The sequence below is a fragment of the Halyomorpha halys genome, unplaced genomic scaffold, assembly GCF_000696795.3.
Source record: "Halyomorpha halys isolate HHAL.00 unplaced genomic scaffold, Hhal_1.1 Scaffold121.1, whole genome shotgun sequence".
Classification (NCBI taxonomy): Eukaryota; Metazoa; Arthropoda; class Insecta; order Hemiptera; family Pentatomidae; genus Halyomorpha; species Halyomorpha halys.
This window is the reverse complement of record NW_027107242.1, coordinates 688,173-695,592: the sequence shown is the minus strand read 5'-3', so window position 1 is coordinate 695,592 and position 7,420 is coordinate 688,173. Positions and strand designations below refer to the sequence as shown.

The window sequence follows — 7,420 nt, the reverse complement described above, 5'->3', positions numbered from 1 at the left end:
GTATTTTCATATTCTGCATATCTCAAAAAATAAAGAGGCCCTAACATGTTAGAAATCAAGAAAGTTAAAATTAATCGATATGCGGTCTTAAAATCTTTAGCATTTTCATATTCTGCATATCCCATAACATATAAAGGGACCCTAACATGTTAGAAATCAATAAATTAAAAATAAATCGATAGAATTTTCATATTCTATATATCCTAAAACATATAAAGGGACCTTAACATGTTAGAAATCAAGAAAGTTAAAATAAATCGATATGCGATAGTTAAATCGATAGTATTTTCATATTATTCATATCCCAAAACATAAAAATGGACCCTTATATGTTAGAAATCAGAAAAGTTAAAATTAATCTATACGCGATAATAAAATATATCTATGTATAGCAGTAGGGTACTGGTACTGGTATTTGGTGGGGGAAACAAGTCCGGCAAGTGGGCTTAGTGGTTCTTTGCCAACCCCTGACGGCTACCTAGGTTGCCACCGTGTAATAACCAAGGTGGGAGTGTCAAGAGTCATTCTTCTGGACCGCCGAAAAATGAATGTTTAACTGCCCCAAGGTGGGAATCGAACCCGAGCGCAATGGAACCTTCGCCCCTACCCGCACGGCTGTTAAGTCCTTTTGTAAAGCAGTAAGACAAAAAATGTTGTCTTTATACGAATACAGACGTATTCGGATGGTTCATCATTTAATTTTTTCGTATAACAGATTATTTTTCTATAAAATGGACGAATACAAAAGTATTCGGATGGTTAATCATATGTTTTGTACAAATAATTGATTATTCGTGTAAAATAATGACGAATAAAAAAGTATTCCGATGGTTAATCATATGTTTTTGTACGAATAATTGATTATTCGTGTAAAATAATGACGAATGAAAAAGTATTCGAATGGTCAATCATATGTTTTTGTACGAATAATTGATTATTCGTGTAAAATAATGACGAATGAAAAAGTATTCGGATGGTTAATCATATGTTTTTGTACGAATAATTGAGTATTCTAGTAGAAAATTCACGAATAAAAAAGTATACATCCCTTGTCATTCGAATAATATTTGCCCAACTCTGCTGAAATAGCACCAAAAATGGAAGAATCACTTTACATATACGTTTAAGTATTTTCTATTTCTTGTTTGTATTATGCGTTTATATAATTTATAGTTTTATCACTGTCAATTAGTTATTATTTTCAAATCCAATTATTACCATAGTTGCTTTAGAAGCCTGTATGGAATTTTGCCAATCTTATTTATTACCCATTGTTTTCTTAAAACAATTATGATCTTGCACTCAACTTCCGTATGCATGAATAATCTGAGAAAGATAGATAGACAGGTATTTTGCCTAATCACAGCCTGACTAATTATATCACGGTCAAATACCAATGATTGTGTTATCAATTTTATCAAAGGAAATACAGTGTTTAATTTGTTTTCTTGGTGATTCACCAAGACAAGCTGTTGATCTCAAAGGAGCTGTTAAGGTATTGTTATCTAATAAGAAGCCAAATGTTTGTTTTCCACTTACTACATAATAAATAAATAAAATAAAAATCGGACACAGATATACTTTGGTCATTATGCAACCTAACTGGTCGCAAATATCTATTTAAATTAAACGTAACAGTTATTATTATTAATATTTATTTCACATTTTTTCTTTTGATTTAACCCTTTGCTGTTGGCACCGTTTCGGACGTTATTTACGAGCACGTACTTAGGCCACTTTTTCGCGAAAACGTACATCCTTGAATCGTGATATTATGTAGTAAAACTTTAGAACCAAGTAAGACATTGTAATGGAATTTGGTTTAAATTTATTAGTGGACATAGATGAACACATATTTACAAAAAATATATATACATATATATTCCTTGTAGTTTTTTATAGTATGGTAAACACTGAAGCAATTCCGATTATGTATAGCAGGTTGATTTTTTTATGTTCCACAACTCGTCTTCGATACTGTTTACATCATGAGACTCACTGGTATTTGGCCGTTTTATTTCATTAAAAAAAAAAAAAAAAAAAAAAAAAAAAAAGAATATAAAATGGAAGAAAGGATTAAGATTTTTTTTTATAATTACTTGTAGTAAATTACAAAATCATAACACTGTCTTATTAGCGGAGAGATCTTCACTATTCGACGTTTCAATACGATGTAAGTTTTTATAAATTAGGAAATTAAAGGAAAATCTAATCAATGTATTGAATTCTTGTCAAACATTGAGCATTGCTTGATAAATTTCACTACACGGTCATCCCTGGAACGATCAACCGGAATTTTCCCACTCTTTTGAATTAGTGTAATTTGCCTTAATAGCCTCTTTTATACATGATTGGACAGTATCACCAAGGTCTCTCATAATCAATGTCACCGTTAATCACACAGCTCTGGAACCGATAATAAAACAGATAGTGGTCCTTATCTTTTTTTTCTTATTACTTTTACTATCGCATAAGAAATAAAACTAAACCTGATAATATTTCAGTCGCTCGTACTGCTGTTTATGTCATTGGTGTTATAAAACATGTAAATTCAATAATTCAAAATTATGACTGGTATTGGTTGATTTACGATAACAGGATTAAAACCCCTCAGAAGAGATAATAAAACCAAAAGTAATTAGAAGGGAATTCTTCTCAACCCGACCAGCCTCCACAATCCTATTATTAGTAAGAGTTTATCTTACCTTCAAAACATTTACTGTTACCAAGCAATTTAATTCTTTTATCAACTTCATTGTATAAGTTGTAATACTATTCGTTTGTAAAATTGAAAAATTCGTTAGAAAATGCACTATAAGGCTGACAATTTTCTTTCAATATTTCACTTTTGCATTTTTTTAAAGAATAATATGACTTACTGTATGCTAATCTATCAATAACTCACAGAGTACAACTCGTACTGAAATATAGATGTAAATTACCTACGTAACTATGTAAACACAACAACAATAATTAATTATTTAAAGGCCCAAAAGGCTTATGTCCGGGAGGATTAAAAGAACATGGATAATTATGACTGGTATTGGTTGATGTACGATAACAGGGTTAAAACCCCTCAGAAGAGATAATAACACCAAAAGTAATTAGAAGGGAATTCTTCTCAACCCGACTAGCCTCCACAATCCTATTATTAGTAAGAGTTTATCTTACCTTCAAAACATTTACTGTTAGGAAGCAGAGAAGTATTCGAAAAAATAAAATCGAACAAAATTGACCCAAACTGAAAACCCGAGGATCCACCAATCACATACTCTTTGAAAACCTTTCTTACCTTTCTTTTTGTTTTCTGTTCTGTTCGTTATTAGTTAATATTTCAAAGGTATAATAAGCCTAATTATGAGATTTCAGGACCGGGATGAGTAAGGAAGATTTCCTTTATAATTATTTTGCTATAAAAAAGACATTGCAATTTGATATATTAAACCTTAACAGTAAAGGTATCATTAATTATTGTTTAACTTTCACCTGATACGAATTTTGTTTTTACTTTATTAGTATTTTTAAATTATTCAGGAAATGAGAAAATTAGTAACAAATTTCATATACAAGTTGATACTAAAACCTCCATTTTTTCCAAGGAGATGCATCGTGTTTTGACGTGACAACGTCTTATAAATCATTTTGCGGGATGCCATGTTAGAAAAAGTGTCCCGTAACGAAAGTAGATTGTGGGGGAGGTAATTAGTAGTGTAGTAGTGGGGGTAAGAGGATTATAGATGCTGAGAGTCATGCAGGCAAAAGTGTCCCGTAACGGAGAAGGTAGTGGTGGGGATGGGTAAGAGTGAGGTGGTGGGGGTAAGAGGATTATAGAGTATACGTTGTCACGGAAATATGTCGCCTCGGCGCTTCGCGCCGAGGCCTACACGGGCACGGTTTTTTTAACTTAACTTCACATCTTCACCTTTTATGTTGACAACTAAGATTTAAAAAAGGGCCGCCCATAGCTCAGTGGTTAAGACACAGTCTTACCAATTTGATGTCTATTGGCGGTGCCGGTTCGAATCCGGCCTGGGACGTTGATTATTTCCATTGAGTGGCGGTCCCACAAAATGAAGAACTTTGACCCCCAACCATGGTTAGGCAGGCACTATAGGACTCCAAGAGGAGTCTTGGCCGAAAAAAAAAAAATTACATATTTTTACGTCTGATTCTATTCCTACTATCTTCGGTAACCTTCTAAGTGCAAGTTTCCTTTTTCCAAGATCAAAAGGGGCCGGACTCAATCCAGTTTTCAAACCCTTAACAAAAAATGAAAATAATATTTTTCAAAATTTGTGTGATATGGTTAGTTTTTTCAATAAAAAGTAGGGGAAACTCAGTCTTCTGTTTTCTAAATACCGTTTTTTCTCAGCATTAAGGCCTGATTATGTGACAGATCCGTCGGGTATTGTTTTTAGCATAAATCGAAGGACGTTTGTACAAGCTTGCACTGCATCGATACGTTCGTGCTCGATTAATGTAGTTATAGAACATTCACCAGATAAACAATTGTGCTCTCTAGGTTTTAATAAATAAAAGAATTTTCCGAACGGTAATTAATTAATAATTAACTATGGTTTAAGATTGTGTATTTTAAAGTTCTATCAATTGGGTGTAAGGACGTTGTATAAGATCTTGTCAATTAACTTTAGCGGTTTATTTTTACACAGGTATGACGTATCTGAGTAATTAAATTAGTATTTTTTTTAAATACTGGAAAGAAAGTTGAATTTAATATAGGTTATCTAATATCGTTCCTAAGAATTTTATCATCTCCTTTGCCGATAATTATGTTTATTTTCACTTCACCTCTCTTCATTTTGTTTCTTTTTATGATAAACTATAATGAAAATAGTTCAATAAATCGAGGATAATGGTCAACCTACGTTTGGGCTCTCTGGGACACAATTGTTTGGATATCAGTGTTTGTTTATATCTTTGTTTACCAAGCATCTGTAGGTATTTTAGATATGCGACTGGCAAACGTGAAGTGCGGCTTTATAGCTGATATTGAGTTCTTATACTGTATCTTTACTTACCTTATAACATTGATGTGCAAGTCGAATCAAAACATTCCGATTCCCACGGAAACAATACTGCACTAACTTTAACTATAAGAATATTATATTTCCTATTTAATCCCTATTCATCCCTATCTCTATCAGTTCTGTTCAAGATGACCATTCACTGCCTAACTGAAACCTTTGCAATGTCTTTTTTTTCATTAAAATTAAATTCTCTTCCTTACTGGCCTATTCCCTCTCTTTATAAATTTAAATCCTGTCTCAACAGACACTTTCTTTCATTTCTATAATATTTTAAATAATAAATCTTTGTAGTCGACAAAAAAATAAAATATTTTCTCCAAAAAAAAATGAACCGATCGAAAAAATAATATTGTTTGGAGTACTGGATTGATTTTTTTTCAAATCTAGCTCCTAAAGCACTGGTCAACCCAATATGGTCCTTAAAAACTCCTCATTATCATCCGCTATATCGCTTCAGAACGGATAGAAAAAATATTTGTATTTCGTAAAAGTTAAGCCCTAAGAATTAAAATTGATGGTTTATCGATTGAAAATTTATAAGTATTACTTGGTTCAATATTTTTGTTAAATGGTCAGATTTATAAAACACCTACTTTATCTGATGATATAACAATTTTTTTTGTTTACTGTCTTATCTATCCCATAACTTGCTATCAGTTGTTCATTACTGCGAGCTCCATTATTTTTAATTAAGTGTACTCCTATTCTAAATTCCTTCCTTTCAACATTTTAATTTATATTTTTAGTATACCTAATATTAAAATTTATTTACTAAGAAAGGCTTTTTACTAATTTAAATTATATAGAGCAAATATTAAGTAAAAATTTCCGGAATAATGGATTGATTTTTTTTAAATTATTTTATTATTACTTTTAGTTTCTCCGATTATGAACTTTAACCAACGAACTTGCAATTGGAATAAAAAAAGAAATCTTTTGCGGTATGCGTATCACAAAACTTTCACTTACCATCTCACGTACATCACCTACTTCAGTTTGTTAATATTAGTTGCCTTGTGTTAAAGTAATCCCATTTTTTGTGATTTTCGAAAAAAAAAATACTATGGATTGCGAAAATTATAAATAATTTTTTTTGTATTTATCTGTTGTTAATAAAATTTATATTTTAGGGTTTCTTCAGGTGGAAATAATGAATATAAATTTTGTTCTCCCAAGAATACAACAGTTTAACGAAGCCATTGTGCAATCGAGGAACATCGGGTGGTCTCGGCTTTTCCCGTTCGAATAGGATTTTTCAGATGCTTCTCAAACAAACTTAAATAAAACAAAAATAAAGGTACTTTTTTGAAAATTTCGTCATTTAAACCCTTAACTTGTACTTTCGAGTCAATTCGAACGCGCTAAACTGTGCACACACGAGATAATTCGAACAGCTTTGTATTTTATGCTGCTATGATTTTTCACACTGTGATGATGATATAATAAATAATAATGATTTATTATCTGTAATAATCCTCTATACCATAGCTTTTGCCATAGTTGGACAGTAATTAAATACTTTCGTAAGTAACTACTTTTTCAACTAATGAATACTAGTTATGTAATAGCAACTGCAGCTACAAAAATGTAGGTGGTAACTGTAGTTGTATTTTTTTATTTTGCTATTACAGTAATTGTAGTTGATATTCATACATTCAGTTTAAATAAGAGGTAGTTATAAAAATAATTACAATTAATAGTTGTAATTGTAACTGTCTCACTAATTTCAATCTATTGTGGCCTCAAAGGATTAAGATCTGTCCTTAAAGTGGACACCCTCCACTCGACTGTAGGCAAATACTCTTCAGCTGGGGTGGCCAACTTTTCAGTATAGAAGATCTACATTTTATCTTAAAAGTGTGTGGCAATCGACTTACATAGGCATAGAATAAGGTGTGAGAAGAGTTGTGAAATGCATACTATGTTTATACACCTTCAGTATAAGGTGCATTTCAGTGAGGTATAAGTAGATAAGAAAAATATATGTTCAAAACTATTATTTTTTTTTAATCACTTATTAAGTTTTCGAGATGTAGGGTGATGAAGAAAATAAATTTCTAGACTCAACTTTTGATAGCAGTATTTCGTACATGCAGTACCTAACAAGTTCGATTTTCCAACACTTGTTCAAGATAGATTTTTACTTATTTATTGTTGCGGCCAACACACGTCTACCGTATATGTTTTTACTGTTTAAAAAACCATATGTTTTTCTGTTGTTTTTTATATTGCAAAAAAAATAAAAACACACATTGTGTGAGTCTCTTGGTGTGCACACACGTATTATTTCCTCACCATACACGCATAGTTGCATCTTCGCTGGCTTAGTCAGTTTAGCCACGGCGGGCGGAGTTTTTCGACTCATCCTCCCA

The 7,420-nt window shown here is 31.7% G+C and overlaps 1 protein-coding gene across 1 annotated transcript in view; it reads left to right on the top strand.

Annotated features, from left to right (window-relative positions):
* Positions 1 to 7,420, top strand: part of LOC106678066 (cytochrome P450 4C1) — a 25,086-nt gene that overhangs the window by 7,320 nt on the left and 10,346 nt on the right. The window lies entirely within an intron of this gene.